An 18684-nucleotide genomic window follows, 5' to 3' on the forward strand; every position below is an offset into this window, starting at 1 on the left:
TTCATGTTTCATGTTTCATGTTTCATGTTTCATGTTTCATGTTTCATGTTTCATGTTTATGGTTATGTTCATGATCATGTTCATGATTATGTTCATGATCATGTTCATGATTAGGTACATGATAATGTTCATGATAATGTTCATGATCATGTTCATGATCATGTTCATGATCATGTTCATGATCATGTTCATGTTCATGTTCTTGTTCATGTTCATGAACGGTTGGTTAAATACCATTTGAAAACCATCCCAAAATTACAATTTCACTTTTTCAAATTTAAGATTTTTTAAAAATTTCTTTTTCTAGTTGAATGGTAAAGCTGCAAAGAATTGTGAGTTCATCTCTATATAGTTTATTTATTAATAAATCATAAAAAAATATTTGTCTCACCGTTTTGTTATTTTTTCAGTGTTTTTAATGCTTGGCTGCAGGGGCGGATGCAGGGGGACGCATTGGAACAAATACAAGGGTTACCCACAAAGGATGAGACTGTAAAGACGACCTGAAACTCCTTTAACTTGATGATTCCAAGATGGAATTAAGTCTTTTGTCTGTTTTATGGCCTGTATTTGAAATAGAAAGAAATAAGTTTACTGTTGCTAGGACATGAATCTAAGGAAAATGGTCTCTGATATCTCATCCTTTGAGGGTAACCCTGTACTAACCCTAGACCTTTTTGTATAACTAGGCTTTCAGGGCGCTTCGCTCCCATCTTCTAAAAAAAATTCGGGATTTTCAAAATTTAATGAAAATCGAATTTTGTTGGAGGGTATTTTTTGAAATTTTGATTAACAAAACCTTCCCTGGGGTTTTGTTAGTTTCCACAAATTTGGGCCCGATCAGTTCAGCCATTTTGACGTTTATTGGATACAAACAAACAGACAGACAGACAAGCAAAGTATGTATTTAGAATAGGATATTATTTAGTATAATATCGAATAATTCCTTAACTTTTGGTCGAATATTGTTCAACCAGAGTTAAATAATTTTCAAAATGGTTTTTAGCCTTTATTATTAATGTAGTTACAACAATTCAACCAAGAAAGACCAAAAACAGTAAAATGGTACTTAAAGTAAATCCTTTCAAAATATGAAAATCAGTATTAAAGCTTGTTATTCAGGGGGGATGATAGTTCTCTACCTGTGTGCTCAGTTAGCTGTACTGTACACTTACAACGTTGTTTACTAATATTGATATACTTAACTATAGGTTAGGCCAGAATCAATATAAAATAAACGAAATATGCAGTACGCTCTCGGTATAGTTTATGGTCCATAAAATTAAGGACCCGGAATTAAATATTGCTCTTCACTACACATCCCTGCTTAGGATCCGGAATTAAAATATTGCTCTTCACTACACATCACTGCTTAGGATCTGGAATTAAAATACTGCTCTTCACTACACATCACTGCTTAGGATCTGGAATTAAGTTATTGCTCTTCACTAAACATGACTGCTTAGGATCCGGAATTAAAATATTTCTCTTCACTATACATCACTGCTTAGAATCCGGGATTAAAATATTGCTCTTCAGTACACATCACTGCTTCGGATCCAGAATTAAGTTATTGCTCTTTACAGCACATCACTGCTTAGGATTCCTTGATCTGGATCAAATTGGAAAAAAAATCATTGCCTAAAACCTTTTCTTAGAGTCAAGAAATGGGATATCAGCTAGTTTACCCTTCCTAATCATTAAATGGGAAAGCGTAAAACAAAACAAAACCTTTTTCAGTAAAACTCAAAGAAATGCTTGTGAGCTGAATCTGAATTTATTACATTTTTAAGCGTAAACTATATACTGTATTAAATGGAGAATTTTATAATCAGATTAAAGATAATGTTTAAAAAAATATTTAAATTTTCTTTCTAATTTATTAATGAACTCTTCTCTACATTTATGTACAGGGTCTACATAGGACTAGACATAAATGACGTCCTCAAACCTATTTGAATAAAATGATTAGATGATGGTTTCTGCCCTAAATAAGTTCTTTTTTGTATATCAGAACGGGCTTCTGAAATGGAGTTTAATGATATAATTTGTAAAAAAATGTATTAGTGCTGTAGCAAATATATCGTGTAAAGAAGATATTCTGTAAACTTGCAGTACTTTGAACATTATAAATGATTTGAGGTTGTAAATTCAGACATAATGACATTTTTCATTGAAACTGCGTTTTAATCGAATATTTAGCATGATTAGCTTAAACCATGCGACATACTTAAATTACGCTGTAAAACATGTGCGAAGATAGCTAATCTGCGCCATTTCCTTTCCCTTTATTCCTATTCCCTGGTTTTATCTATTCTCTCTCAATATTAAACTTTAACTATGCGATTAATACGTATTATGATGGTCTTAAATCTTAATCATGAAATATAGATAACATCGTAGGAATTGTAACTATGTCAATTCCTGTTAATTTTGTAGCATAAAATATAAAATAAAGTTAGTTGATTGAGACTCTGCTTGGATTACAGCAATAGCAGTAATTCGATTCTTTTTGAAACATACGAGCTAAGATCTTGCTAATTGATTTTGAATTGATGCCAGCTAGTGTTTGATTGACATCAATAGCTCATAAGATTGTGCCTAGACGTTTTGGCATTAATCGATTAAGGGCTTGTTTGATAGCCAATACTTGTGTTAATGTGTGACATTTAGAGCTCGATTTACTGCAATTGCTTTGATTCTTATTAACATGGGTATCCATTGAACCGACTTGAAACCCGGAGTTCAAAACAATTTACAGAATTGAAAAATATTAGAAATTTGAGGAAATTTTGGTCAAAAAAAGTTTTTTCTTGAAATAAATTTTTATTAAGTACTGAAACAAAATTTTTTTTTACCTAACTCGTTCAAATTTTAATATTTTTAAATTCTTTAAATTAATTTGAATTTGGAAATTCAACCCAATTTGATCAGTTTTTCAAAATTTTCATTTTTACTTGAAATAGTGTTTTTTTCCCATTTTTATCATGATATTTGAGAAAAATGCATTTAATAAACAAATCTTAGTATTTCTTGTGGAATACTGTTTTACTTTTTTTAAATTGTCACTTTTCAAAGAATAAGTTAGTTTTGGTGGTATTTGTGTATGATGCGTATACAGGATTTTAGCCAGGGGGGGGATGGGCAACATCAAGGAAAAATAGAGTATTTTTGATGCCCCCCCCCCTGGCCCTTTAATTGCTTTTATTTTATCTAAAGTCTACATGCTCCCTTTTGTAGCTCATTGTAGTCACAATTCAAAGGCTATATATTTTGTATTCCTCTAAAGCTACTTGGCCAACGTAAAGTTAAGAAGCTATATCATTAAAAAACACACTAGCGCGGAACATTGATGGTTCCTTGCTGCATGCTATTCTATCTTATCTATGTTGTCGATATTTCGACGTGACGATAAGGGACTATGATATTAAGAAACATACTAGCTTGGAACATTGAAGGTTCCTTGCTGATGTAAAGTAGGTATAACATTGAAACATGGAACTAGTTTGGAACATTGAAAGTTCCTTGCTAGAATAAAAAAGCTTAGTTAAGAATTATTCGACCGACCGAAGTGCAATATATGCGAACATTGATGGTTCGTCTTAATACTATTGCGACTTCCTTAGCAGGATGTTACGAGGAACATAAAAATTTATTACATAAGGTATACTAAATACGAACATTGTAGGTTCGTTAGTATCCTTTTAATCTTAGCAATCTTGTTTCTCGGCGTTGCATCTTGTCGTCGCCCTCTGCTGGTTCCAGGAGCAGTTCAGTTCAGTTCAAACTGAGTAATTAAAAGAAATTATTAGTTTTAATTTGTTTAAAGCTTGCATTTTTTATTGTTCAAAGTTAAATCGACAAGAAGATTGTGTGAACAGACTGAATCAGTAAAAAAAAGATAATTATTTTATTTTTGGATAAAATTCGGAATGAGAAGGAAGATTCAGTTTTTGACTCATGTCCTCTTAGTTACGGATCATTTTCCGAACGATATCAATAAGGATTTATTGATTAAAACAAGTTATTTTAAATTATTTATTTATAGGGACAGGATTGCGATAGTAAACTTTTATATCCGAGACATCAGATTAAAGGGTAAAAGATAAAAAGATAGTTTTTTTGAATTTATAGAGTTAACATTGTAGACTTTAAGTTAAAATTAGTTCCCGTACATAATTTAAAATCTTAAAATTTTATTAAATAGCGTGTACGTTAGTTTCGGTTCAAGAGTTTCAACCTTTACAGTCCAAAATGGTCCGTGTGCACACCCCTGCTCATTTAAAATTCATTAGTAATGTAGGGAATCCAGTCTTCACGGGGACTTATGGAAATGTATTTTTTACCGTTATTGCCGAGAAGTACAGCTATGAGGTCCCCCAGATCCTCTGGGGTTCGACAGATTCAAGGATATTCTCGTCCTCGTTCATCTTCCCAGGTTCGGTTTAACTAGGTAAAGAGAAGAATATGTAGCAAGGGAAAATATCAAAAAAAAAACCCTTCCATTTTCCTTTGAAAGCAAGTCCGTCGGGATTTTAATTAGGCATGTGGATTGGGTTCAAATTTTGTAATTTCAATTATCATTGGAATGATATTGCAGATTAAGTTTTTGACAGTGAAGGATTAAAATTTTAAAACGATTCTCAGTAAGGCAGTTAGTAGAGATTCTTGAAATATTATAAATATAAATAATAATTAATTTAAATTTTTGACAGTGACAACTTTTAAATTAGATTTTCTACGACGATAGTGAAATACTATTAAGGAGTCTGCAAATCTTCTACGGGCTCCTATAAGTTTTATTTAATCTTTTTTACCGTTATTATTTCCGTTCGGGAGATTTTCTGACTCATACAGCTACCGTGGTCAGGATCAGTTGGTTCCTCGTCAAACTATTTTAACAGTATAAGAGAATTAAGAATATTCAAGAATTTTTAAGGATATTTAAGAATATTTGTGTGCTTATCTAAGAATATTTAAAAGCAAGATTATAAAAAAGAACTGTTTTCAATAATGAAAGAAAGGTTTTTTTTCCTTGTTAAATTTCAGTTGATTTTTTTTCTTTCTTGCAAGGCGAAAAAAGGCAAAAGTGCCATATTTTAACAATAAATGTGAAATAAGAATATATATATGTACTCATCTAGAATTATTTAAAAGCCAGAAGGTAAAACAGAAATTTCCTTGATAAAGGAAGAGTTTTTTTGTTGAAAAAATGTTTTTCTTTTCTGTCTTACAAGGCAAACCGAAAGGCAAAAGTGCCATCAGGAGTATTCGTTACTGTGTCGGACATTTTATTTTTGGATGGATTCATCAGGAAATAGAAGTTAACTTGGTTAAACTTCAACTGAAGTTAGGTAAAGTGTATAAGTATATATATTTATACTTTACATTTTTTCCAAAGTGGAAGAAAAACAACTGATTCTTTTTTGAAAGGAACTAGATTGCGTGAGGTTTGTTCTTACCGTTTTCCTCAAGCTATTTAGCCACAATTCACTCCTCAGGTTTGAGATAGTTTGAACTGTTTAAGGCAGTAGGAATAAATTGAAGATAGGATAGATAGTCTGGATATTAGGAGTTATTAATTTAAAAATTTTGGATGGAATAGGTACTGAAATAGGTAAATTAAAATATTAGCAAGTATTAGCAAAAGTCAGCAAAAATAGGAAATATTTTTGCTTTAGGAGTTTTAATACTCAAGCTATTTAACCACAATTCACTCCTCAGGTTTGAGATAGTCGAAATGTTAAGGCAATAGGAGTAAATTGAAAATTAGGAGAGTTAGTTAGGATATTTGGAGTTTTAAGGCTTTGAAATTTCGAAATGGGTAAGACAAAGTACTAGCAAGTATAGGCAAAAGTCAGCTAAAATAGGAGATATTTTTTCTTTAGGAGCTTCAATACTGACACATAATGGTATAAGTCAGCAAAAATAGGAAATATTTTAGGAATATAAATACTGGCAAATATTGGAATAAGTAGGTTTATTAGACATTTCTCTGAAAAATTAGAAAAAATATATTTTACGATTTTAATGTGTGCATTAGCACCATTAGCTTTGTCGGAACCGTTTGCAACCCATTTATAATGGTTTGCATCGTGTATTTCCAGCGTATTAAGCATGTTTCTGAGATTACCTATTAAGGTATCTGTAGAGATTTTAACTTTAGTTTGTCCTCGGTAGGACGCCACGGATTGTTCCAGATTATCCAGATACAAGAAGAGGCCAATTTTTTTGTAGAAGGTTATATAAAAATGAGTCATATTTAAGTTTGTTGCCTCTGTTTCAAAACATGGGCTATTGTTTGGTTTTAAATTACGCCATTCGTCAGAATCATCCTCGAGGGATGGACTCCGTACGAATATTATTGTAGACACTATTGATTCTTTTCCTCTAATATGAGATAAGCATGTTTCTGAGATTACCTATTAAGGTATCCATAGAGATTTTAACTTTAATTCGTCCTCGGTAGGACGCCACGGGTTGTTCCAGATTATCCAGATACAAGAAGAGGCCAATTTTTTTGTAAAAGGTTATATTAAAATGAGTCGTATTTAAGTTTGTTGCCTTAGTTTCAAAACATGGGCTATTGTTTGGTTTTAAATTACGCCGTTCGTCAGAATCATCCTCGAGGGATGGACTCCGTACGAATATTATTGTAGACACTATTGATTTTTTTCCTCTAATATGAAATTGGCGAAGTTTGCGAAGCCAAATGCTTGAAATTCCTTTTTTTAATTCTAAACAAAATGACTGATTAAGCATGACTGGTTACATGATGGTATGGTTTGGTAATACCTGTGTTGCGGGAGTTGCAATTATTATACTCCGCCACGGGGCAAATTGAATTTGATGCAATTTCCATATTCGACAAACAAGGGTTTGTTAATTATAGAAGTGTGGTAAGAAATGAATTGCTTTAATTTGATAGTATTGTATATTCGTCTATTATTCCTTGTGGAAAATATAAAGTACATGACTATAAAGCAAATAATGTTGGTTGTTTCGATATTAAAGGATATTGGATTGCTACAGCCTAAGAAAATTGTAATTTTTAATTCTTCATGAGATAATACCCCATTTGATATTATAAGGTTTAAGTCAGTTAAAATATCGTATATTTTTGGACAGTCCCAGAAAACATGAGAGATAGTTTCTCTCGGTGCAGGTCTAAGTTTTCCAAATTCGCACCGTTGACATGACGGGTCGTGATCCGGAACAAAGTGTGCAATCATTGCATTGTGATATAGAGTCTGAGATGTAAAATTGAAAACAAAGATTCGTAGGTTATTTTTCAACTTTGAGATTTTGAAAATTTTATAAAAGTTGCAATCTCTCTCAGGATTTGCGTTTATATAATTTGTTAGGGCAACGCGCTTATACAAACCAGACATCGGCCCAATCTCTGACTCAACATTATCCATGATTTTTCTTATCTTAGCGCTGCCCCTAACTATTTTCCTAAAGAAGGTAACGATAGGTGTGCATAATTTGTCCTTGTTCAGTGAAAACTGCCTCTTTACGCTTCTATGTACCGATTTTAGATAAAATAATTCCAATAAGTTAGGTCGGAAACCAAGGTATAATGCTAGATTATTTTCTGAGAAAGTATCGCTGTTATTTATGTCTACTAGGTTGACGATTCTTAGTTTCCTAACCAAAATTGCTTCTTCGTGTGTGAGATTTTCTCTAAAATGATTTCTATTTAATTTCTCACCAGACTCCAATCTTGCTATGTCATTATCAAATATTCTCATATCAAGAAAATTACCATTCGTCGACCAGAAAACGTTACAAAATGTCCTAACGCAAACTGATAATTCTCCACAAGGAGTGTTCGAGATATCTGATAATTGATGTATAAACGATACGAAGTGTATCAAAAAGAGATTGGAAGTCTACTGAGCTTTCCAAAATCTTTGTATCTTTAAAATTGGCGGAGATTTTAACCATTTAAAGAGTTTTGTTGATTTTGAATAAACCTAAATCTGGACAAATTTTCTAATATCTCAGAAAATTTTGATGGTAAATGGTAAATGTTCTAACTATGATACTACAAATTTTAGTTATCATAATAATCCCACATGGAATGAAGATGATAGAGGTCGTCATTTGATTCCCATGCTTATTGGTACAACCTGCATGTAGAAAGGGGAGGAAGGCCAGCCACAACAATTTCTAGACCAAGCCACATTCTCCTCATTTTTTCTCCTGAGCCACCTCAAAATCTTACTCCTTGTTATTTTTAAAAGTGTCTCATCCTCCAAGTTTTTAAAAGAATTTGGCCACATTAGGGCATAAATAAAATATTGAATTTTAGAACACCTGAAAAGTAGTTTCAACAGAATTTAAGATTTCAAAGTTCAAAGTCCTAAATAATGTTTACCTATTTTATGAGCATATTTAGATATTCCTGGTGTAGAATGCGGCAAATAGTTTTGAGAATATACAATCTCAATCTTTTTTGTTAATTATAGTGAAAACCATCAAAATCAAAAATCAAATGATAGGCCAGAGATATGCCGGATACTTAGATATTTAATTTATATCACGAAAGTTAGCCATTGTGGAGGCTAAAGATATTTAAGCTTTACTTAAGTAAAGTTTGAAACCATTCTCATGGCCTTAAAGCTTCCAACATGATGTGATCATTGCAATACTTCAGTATATCTAAATTTTATGACCTAATGAACCCCCTCCACTTTAGTCCGCCCTTGCTTTCACGTTTTAAACTTAATTTCAAGTGTCCATTTAACAACTTTAACTTTCATTCTTGACAGAGATAATTTCCTGTGGAATATATTGTTTAAAGATAATCCAGATGCCGAAGCTTTTACAAAGAAATTTTAAAATTTCAGGTTGAAAACAGATGCTTTCATATAGTTGCTTTAAAGTACTAAGTAACTAGCAAAGCCTGGTGCAATTGATGCAAACCCTTATGTGTTTGCTAATCCAAACGTCTTTGATCAACATTAGATTTAAGCAGCACAAACAAGAAATACCAATGTTAAACAGGATTAAATCGCTAATTTTTCTGGAGGTTTTGGTAATAATATTTGAGTATCTATCAAAATAAATATTTAAAGCGATTTTCTCAGAAACAGAAGATACTTATGTGAATTGCTTGGTTTCAGTCACTGACTTTAAAGATGCAGACCTTTTAAAGGATTGTGGAAATGATGTCAATAATGCAAGAGGGTTGATAGTCCTAAGCTTGAATTCTCAAGAAGAAATCACTTCTTAGGATTGTATAGCATATATTAAATAATCCCCTGAGATGTACACTAAAGAACATCATATCTTATGATGTACACTTATATTATGCAGAGTGATAATATTTTAGGGGGTATTTTGTGGAATAATAAATTTTCATACTTTTTTTAAAATTTAAATATAGTTTAATCTTAAATCATGAAACCTGCATCTATGTTAGTTGTCTACGTAAATATATCAATGTGTAATATTGCATTCCATCTTAAATTTTATCCCCTAAATATACAATGAATGTACTGTAAATTATATAATCATATATCTATGCTCTCAACATTATATTTGTTTAGCTTTGATATATTCATAAAAGAAGACATTACTGTTTGTCTGTCTTACAATACAAAGCAGGTAGTTTCCATTTAAACTCCGCACCTTTCACAGGTGTGGAGATGTTTTCCAAGATGAATTTATCAATATAAAGAGATTCCTGATTTTTGGATTGGGTTATAGAACAGTTCTGGCCTTCGCTTACCTTCCTGGTGCCCTTGGGGTATCATCATCAGATTCTGTGAGTCTTTGGATGCATGAACCAGTAGAGCTGGAGGCTCACTCAAATCCAACAGATGTTGATTCCTAAGTCCTACTTGCCGACAGCCAAGGCCCATCTCCCAAGCTTTAAGGAGCATTTACTCGAGATTAGAATCCTGCATCTGTTATAGCTTGTCTGCCTAGGAGGCCATTGCATACTTTGAAGTTGAGCAATGGAACGGGTGGATAAGAAGCCCTGTTACTTTGGCGCTACGCTCATTGAAGTGGCATACATCTGAGGAGGCCCTGAGGTTAAGAAGTGGGTCAGCGAGAATAACCCATGCCCATCTCTCTTTACCGGATGGGGTGAGGACACAGAGGCAGTAAGAGCACCTAAATCGAGGAGGGATCTAGATGGAGATGTCGAAGACCCCCGACGAGATGTCACCGCTATACATCTCGAGCAGAAAACTCTATAATGCCGTAGTAAGGCATGTTGACATCCCGAACTAGAACGATATGATAAGGAAGATCAAGCTAAATGCAAAAATCATGGCTCAGGCACCCACATGGACCACTGGGAGCACTGCAATGGGTCACTTCCTGTCACGCATAATCCTAGACAGAGATAAATTTCAAATTTAACTGAGTTCCAGAATTGTAGACAACTTTCTCCAGTTGATTGGGATCGTCAATTTTGTATCATGGAATTGGACCTTGCGTGCAAAAGTGGTCAAAAGTGCCCTTGGCGATCTGACGCCTGGAGCAGAGAGAGCAATCCTTGCGTATCAGTTAGTAGAGTTCTGGTTTAAAGCCACAAAGGATGGAAGATTCAATGCACTTCTGGGGGAAATGGAGCAATCAGGGGATACGGACTTCTCTCAAATTGACATTGATGACCATTCACTCCTGGATCTCGGGTACATTCCTGGGAGAAAACTTTCAACCAGGCCTGTGAGATGTTAGAAATTCTGCTCTAAACTCTATAATGTAGTATGTGTTGGGTCTGCAAGGTATGGGTACTATCTTGGGAGGGATCACGTGATAAACTTGATCAACTGCCTGAAGTCTATTGCTAATGTGAGGTCATTTATGAAAGTGTACAGATCCACAGGCATCAATGGTGATAAACTGTTAAACATCAGTCATGCAGTGGGGAAGGTTGAAAGGTATAAGGGAGAGCGGATACGAGCAGCATACCCGGATGAAGATGTGAAGCTGCCAAAGTCATTGAAACAATCTTAGCCGTGCTAGAGAATGTCTACAACTTGAATGCTATTCCTGCAGGCATGGGTACAGGTGAAGACTATAGGAGGGTCAAGCTGCTGGAGGGCCTTGAAGAAGTTTGTAAAGATGCAAGGGGGCTGGTCAAGCTGTTCAAGGACCTTGGATCATATGACGGAATAGTCCTGGACCTGTGTTACCTGTTCCATTACCTACCAACCCCGGACAGGAACATAATCACAACACTAAAAGTCACGAGGAACAAGATGACTGAAGATAGAGTATTCAACCCAAGGGCAACTAAGGGGTTCCTTGGGAGAAATATGACCTTCTTGTAACTGCCTCTAAGGAGAAGGCGATTCCTAACTATGAGTGTGAGGAGGGCAGAGAGAGTGAAGTGCGGACAGCGAGAGACTACGCACACATGTGACCTTAACTATGATTAAAAAAAAAAGTTCCAGTTTAAGTTACTGAATATTTTTTGTCATATACATCAAGAGATGAAATCCTGCAAGTTTCAAAATTTGGGCCGTAGGTCCTGAGATTTTAAGCCAATTTTTATATTTTTACTGTTTTACGCCGTCATATGTATTTTTTAAACGATCATCTCAAATGCTTTTAAAATTGTTCCAGTCCTTTTCTGGACCCTTAAAACATATGTCTAGACCGGAGAAAGGTTAGAGTATAGAATGCTGATGGACAGTTTGTACAGGGGAATTGTACAGAACCCTTATAATTGAACATAAAGGTTAACATGTACATTTTAAGAAGAGGGGGATTTTTGTAGACGTCCTTTTAAGCATGAATATAAATGCAGAAACCAATTAATGTACATTTTTCAAGTCGTTTTTCTAACTCCTTGTGCAAAGTTCAACTATCCAAAAAATATTTAGCATATTTAGCAATATGAAAAACATGACGCAAAACATCCAAAATGGCTCTTTTGATATAAAACGGGTTCGAATTACTGAGAATTATTAACGCAGTCAAGCGTGCGAGTCCTCCCTCCATTTCATCCTACAAGAGGGGGGCACATGGTTCGGCCCTAACTAGTATGCTAAAAATGTTGTTGATGTATTTTATTTTAAATTTCTTAACCTTATATTGGTTTTTCGACATATGCCAAAATAATGATTTTGTCAAAAAGTCAATTAGTAATTATATGTTAAATCTCATAGCATAAGTTGGAAGAATTTAAATTGTAATTTTTGGACTAAAAAAGCATGGTTCCCAGCAAGATACGTCACTATCTCTGTTAAAGTTGAACACTTTTGAATTGGCGAAATAAGTTCAAATCTGTCTTAAATACAATCTTATTCAAACAAATCCCGAAAATTCACAAAAGATATATGAGTAATTTTGCAGTTTAAATTTAAATCAGAGATCTGAGAGGAAGGTTTTAACTTATTTTGTTGATTCAAAAGTTCTCAGATGTTGTCTCACAACAAAACAAATAATGACGTCACTCTTTTTGATTTTTTTGTTCTCTCATGAATAAAATTTACATGGTTTCATAAAGAAATGTATTAAAAAATCTATTAAACAAAATAATGATCACCATGAACAAACTTATTGGTTGGCAAAAAAAACAAGTTTGTTTAACTTTTTTCTAATTTTTGACTTTTTTGAATCAAAGTTCTTCTTGGCAAGATGTTTCAGCCGTAGGACTGTGTACAGTAGTGCAGTTTCTCTAAGCAAGGAATATTTATGTAGTTCTCCATGATCAGCCTTCTTAAAGATGTCAGGGTGTTCTGTCATTCAGATTAGACACAGTTTTGAGACAGATTCGGTTTAATATCTGTCTGGCACAAAATAATTTGTCTTTCATCTTTGCATCTTGGATTTTGGATTCCGGTATCTCTGCAACTAATTAGTTCTAATGTAATTTTTTAAACTTATAATTGCTCTGTAAATTCTGGCGAGGCATCTAAATTTTCACACCACTTCCTCAATGTGCTTTCGTGTGGTAAAGTGTTGTAAAACACTTTTCGTAAATATCTTAACATAAACACATATCAATACTCAAAGTACACAAAAAATCTTAGATTACACTGTTTTCAACTCTATAAAAAGCCCTTGAAAAAAGAATGTAGAAACATGTGATATCAGCAATTTTTAGGACCCCCCCCCCATGCTTTACTTACATAGATTAAATGCCATATGGTTAAACGCTTAATACCTGTAAGCGCATGCAGAATAAGAATGCGGATTAAGTGCAAAACTACGCAGGGTTTCAGGATTCTCTGCTCTCATCTTTGAGTCCTTGACTTTGACAGCAGTTTGTTGAAAGAAGCTTGATGGAATATCTAAGGCAGATTTTGCAGACAAGATATGTGTTCAGCAGATACCTGGAACTTTTCTTTAAGCTCTGCAATCGTACTCTGCAAGTCAGAAACCCTGACCCCCAGGGTTTTACATCTTTCATCTGCTTTATAAAACTGTTTTTGATACTTCACGCCTTGCTCAGTTGCATCATCAAGCCTGAACATACATTATAAACTTTAATTATTGTCGAGACTTCTTCTTATGAATAACTTGAATTTTACTCCTAAAAGTTATCGATCTAATTTTTTTTCATGAGCTGGTCTTGAAAATTGTGCTATGAACATGCGTTTAAGCCCTAATGATATTCTCTCCGGCTTTTTTTCCCCCCCCATCCTATACATAGATTCAGACCCCCCAACCTTTAAAGGACTTTTCAAGGAGGCTGGGACATCAAGGCCAGCCCCCACCTCCCTTAAAATTTACTATTTTATCTCTTCAACCTTAAAACCAAAAGTACATTTTGGATATTTTGTAAAAGGCCAAAAGGATAACTCAGCGTATAGCCATTAGGGGGGGCGTAACCCCCCCCCCTCCAACCTTAAGGACTAATTGTAATCAGATTGCAGACCATTTTTATCAAATTATGCTTATTGAGAATACAAGTATTAATTTTTCTTTGAAATCTGGTATATGTCAACATTTTATTACCTTCTCTTTAACACTTTATTATCAGGGAATGCATAGTTATGTTCTGCCAGGATCTGTGTTGGCAAAAACACTGTGGGTTTAGCGTATTTTTTAAATTTCTTCTTTGATTTGCTGTAAGAGTTTTGAGTAAAATGACGAGAGCAGATAAAAGTTGGAATATTTTTCCAACAGCTCAAAGATTTCCATTCTTCACGAACAGTATATGGATTCTCATATCAACATGAGAACCATTTGTGGTACAGTTAACCACAGAACAGTATCGCATGATGCTCAAAATTTACTGTCTACTGTTTACATACCCCAGAGCTGTGTACACTGTATATAAACAGATGCCGCAACCCGTATTTTCCTTTGTACTGTATGTCACTACATGATCTATACCTAACACCGATTCCCTTCTGTCCCTCATCTCTGTCCTTATTACAAAGACGACAGATTACACCCCTTGGTCTAGACCTTTGAAAAGTCAAAATCGGGTTAGAAACAAGGCATTTAGACCCCTAAATGTTAAATCTTTGCTCTCCTCACAATTTAAAACATAAGTAACAAAAATATGTTTATTTGTTCCTGGAATTGTAAACAAGAACACACTTAAGGAGATTGTTAGAATACTCCTTGTTGATCATCTCCCTCTTGTAACCTGCTCCAGTCCAAAGCTTGGTAAAGTCTTTGTGTACGGCCTCTGAGGCCTGTTCAGAGTGATGGCCTAATCCTAGTCCATCATTTTGACGCACAAAGAGGACAGCATGGACTTTGGGGCTGACACTGATTCCCAAGAGTTTGTAGGATGCCTCAAACTCTTTGATTGCCACTCTGTAGTCAGACTTCACTTCCTTTTCAAAGCACATGTCTTTGATGGTCTTGAAGTCTTTGAGAACTTTGACAACCTGTTGAACTTCATTGTTTTCTTTAGGTGCTATCTTCTCCAACTTATCAACAGAGTTCAGCAAGATTTTGCAAGAGTTGCCATTGAATTCTCCTCCATGAAATTTGGGTCTCACAAGTGCACACTCTGTTGACCAGTCTTTTGCAGTGATGGTATTCCCTGGAATCTGAATTAAAATATCATTTAGATGATTAAATAGTCTGTTTATAATTCCAAGTAGCAGATGGAGCTCCATTAGTGGCAAAACATCAATAATGACAGCTGAATCCTCATGGGCCACAAGTGGATCATGCTGACAGCCCTTGTATGGAGCTGCTGATAACTTCGTTTTTTGCTTGTGCTTCTTGGCAGCTTCTTGATACTCTGCAGCAGAGTTCTTGCTAGATCCAACAGTTCTAAGTTTCCTGGCTTCATTCCTATCATTGTCTAGAAAATTGAATTTGTTCAGGTCACACCATACACAAGGGAATGTTGCTGATGCTCCTGAGAGCCCAAACATAACCAATGAAAGCTTCATGTCTAGGGCGCTGATGAAACTTATCTGGTCCAAATCCATAATAGCCAGAATTGTGAGGAGATCAAAGATTTAGCATTTAGGGGTCTAAATGTCTTGTTTCTAACCCGATCTTGACTTTTCGAAGGTCTAGATATATGTTTTAAGGGTCCAGAAAAGGACTGAAACAATTTTTAAAGCATTTGAGATGATCGTTTAAAAAATACATATGACAGGGTATAACAGTTTAAGCAAAAAATATAAAAATAGGCTTAAAATCTTAGGACGTACGGCTAGGATTTTGAAACTTGCAGGATTTCATCTCTGGATGTATATGAACAAAAAATATTTAGTAACTTAGGCTGGAACTTTTTTTACCCCTGAGAGCCTCTGGGGTGCTGCAAGGCTTGTCAAGCATTTCCCATATGTCCATACAGCAAACAATGCATTCGTACAGGCAAAAGACGTTACCAGGGTTCCCCCCTCAACTATCGAGCATTTCAACCCTGGACGAACGAACTTTAAGAGGAACGTATCATCAAATGAGCTCCTACACAGCTTGTTTAACGGAGACAACTGCGGGGGTGGAATGACAATGGAAGAGTACAAGAAGGAATTTGCTGAAGGTCGTATTACGAGGGACAACATTGCTGATATGGCTACTAAGGCGGAGAGTACGAAAGATGCTGAAACATCTCGGGAGACTTCATCTCTAAATGAGCCCAACAGAAGGATGATGAGCGAGATGGACTCCAGTGGGCCATTGTTAACCAATTACCTTGGCAATGTGGCAATGGGTGCAAGCAAAGCAGATATGGATCTGGCATTCAGAACATTCCTCTCAAAGTCTTCAGAATTGGGTTCCTGCCTGTTCATCAGTATAGACGTGAAGGGATGGAGACCGGGGGACTCGAGGAAGTTCTTCCTTTTGCACCATGACACTGTCATGGGTTATACTCAAGGCGATCACAACATATCGTTTGAGAAGGTATGGGAGGGGCTGAGATATGTCTACAGGAGAGATGGGTTGAGCATTGATATGGAGATAGATGAAGGAATGGTGCAGGGCTGGACAGGAAGGTATGATTGTATTCTTCACAGCCACATCTTGCTGTATGTTACTGCAAAGCTCAGGAAGAAGGGGAAAGTCATGATCGACGATGCACTGTTTTGCTTCTTCTTCGCGAAGAAAGCTACTCAAAAGGAGAAGGAGATGAAGTGCAGGTGCATAGAAGAAGCAATAACGGAAGCATATGCAGAACTAGGATTGATAATTGCCAAAGACAAGACAATCATCTCTACCCGTAACTTCACATTTCTGAACAGGTTCTTCTCCCAGGGAGCAGAGGTGGTTAAGCCGCTGAGGACAATGATGAAGATATGTACGTCTACAGACAGGATGGTCGTTACCTCTCAAGTCCAAATCCAGGATCAATCTGGAACACATAATAAACTGTTTGCTAACATCAAAGACTAATTGGATTTTACTTCATTTTTATTCTTTATTTTGGATGTTTGTTATTTATAAAAATTGTTAAATATTAGAATAATTGTGTCTAAATAATTTCTTATTGTCCTTTATTTCAGGAAACTGCAAATCAAGGAAACCTGATGGCGTTTATAGTTTATTTTATTTTTATTTTTAAAAAAACTCCTTAATTTTAATATTAAAAATTAAACTTTAAATCAAATTTTTATTTTAAAAAGGCTTTAAATGATAATTTCAATAAGCTTAAATAAAAGCACTCAGACTCTAGGATGGCCATTTTAGGTAATTATCAGAGTAACTTCAAGATTTAATCTGGACAAAATAAGGCTGAAAATAACAGAACTAAGCTTAAAGGTTTTGTTTCAAGACTATGGATGGGTCAACCTACTGAACAATCCAGAGATGATTTCAAGGATGTACAGGAAGTGGAAGTCTTAAGCTACAAAAACTTAGGGAAGAAATTCTACGGAGAAGCATTTTTCGGAATGTCTTAATTTAAAATCTCAAAAACCCAATTAGAGGGGCAATCGAGAAGGGAGCTGACCCACTGCTCGTATACATCATGGCCCTCAGGTTAGGTTAACACAGCTCTACAGTGGGACCCTACCATATCTAGGAGCAACATCGTTAGCCTTGTTGCGCAGGTTGTCTCCCCTTCTTACCTCAGGGGATGGTGTTTGCTGGCCTTCATCAACTTTGTCACCAAGGAGAAGACAGATCCAATGAGGCCTATAAACATGTATGCCCAGTCACTTGTAGAGACCTACAAGGAGAGCAAATCTGTCCTTGGTGCTATATATCTTGCCCCGTTCCGCCACCCAAACATGTATAGCTTCACAGCCAACCTGTCAATTCCTGCTTACAAGGGGGTTGATGACCCAACATCCAGCCTGAGGAACATGGTCAAATGTGGAGATTTCTGCAAAGAAATGGTGAATGCAGCAGAAGTCGACTCTAATACTTATGTTTCGACTGCCATATGGGAGATTGTGAAGTCTTGTACATGGGACCCTGCGGTACTCGAATCTCTCGGGTCGATGAGACCGTTTGCAAGTCAGATGAAACTTTTGGTCAAACTGATGGAATGTGAGTCTTGCCGGAAGCTGCTGAGCCCATCACAACCAGCAAGGTGCAGACGACATGCCAGGATACACAGCCAGAGCGCAGTCTCTGTCACACTGTCTAGGTGTGCGGCCAAGTACCCAGAACAGAGCATCAAGAGAATAATCTCTATAGCACAAACAAAGCCTCCATGTGAACTAACTAGATTTGTCTTGGAGAACTATTTCGGGTTTGTGGGGGTGAGCATGGTCAACTTTGCTCTCCCAGATCCAGTAGAGGTGGTTGTCCGCCCCAGGGATACCTCACACATTCTTGTTGGGCCAAGTATGAACCCCCAATATCAGCTGGCAGGGATGAGACAGATAGATCTACAGGTAGGGCCTGGAGCAGTCCAGGGTTTTAGTATGACGATGTGCACACTGGTAGGGCCAGGAAGGGACGAGATGTAACCATGGTATGGAAAGGGATTTTGGTTTCAAAAATCCCACGTGTTGAAGTCTGCCTCTGGAATCAAGGACCATCCACATGGCGAGAGCTGTTACTATATGCCTCAACAGCAGGGATCTTCCGGGTGAGAGGCTGTGGGAAGCTGAACTAGCTATGAATGGGATGATGCCTAGTGAGGACACTTAGATATGTATGGTAAAGATAAGCCCTAGTGTATCTACAAAACAGATGACTAGGGCTGGGCGCGTTAACGGTGGAACGATCGTTCTTTCCCGAGAACAAACGGAACGATCAAGAACGATCCCATCGTTCCGAAAAAAAAACGAACGCTTAGAACGCGTTCTTAAAAATATTGGAACGATTAGTAAAAGAACG

General features: G+C 35.9%; 1 long non-coding RNA gene across 2 annotated transcripts; it reads right to left on the minus strand.

The window, feature by feature from the left end:
• Nucleotides 1-12595: 12595 nt before the first annotated feature.
• On the minus strand, nt 12596-14332 carry LOC111717099 (uncharacterized). Of its 2 annotated transcripts, XR_002768673.1 has the most exons (3): nt 13933-14332; nt 13139-13440; nt 12596-12957 (listed from the first exon to the last, which is right to left on the minus strand). It is a non-coding gene; the product is annotated as an uncharacterized LOC111717099 (long non-coding RNA). The 2 variants fall into 2 exon arrangements; XR_002768672.1 differs by lacking the exon at nt 13933-14332 and having other exon boundaries at nt 13139-13588.
• Nucleotides 14333-18684: the final 4352 nt, after the last annotated feature.

This window comes from Eurytemora carolleeae, unplaced genomic scaffold (assembly GCF_000591075.1).
Source record: "Eurytemora carolleeae unplaced genomic scaffold, Eaff_2.0 scaffold2331, whole genome shotgun sequence".
NCBI lineage: Eukaryota > Metazoa > Arthropoda > Copepoda > Calanoida > Temoridae > Eurytemora > Eurytemora carolleeae.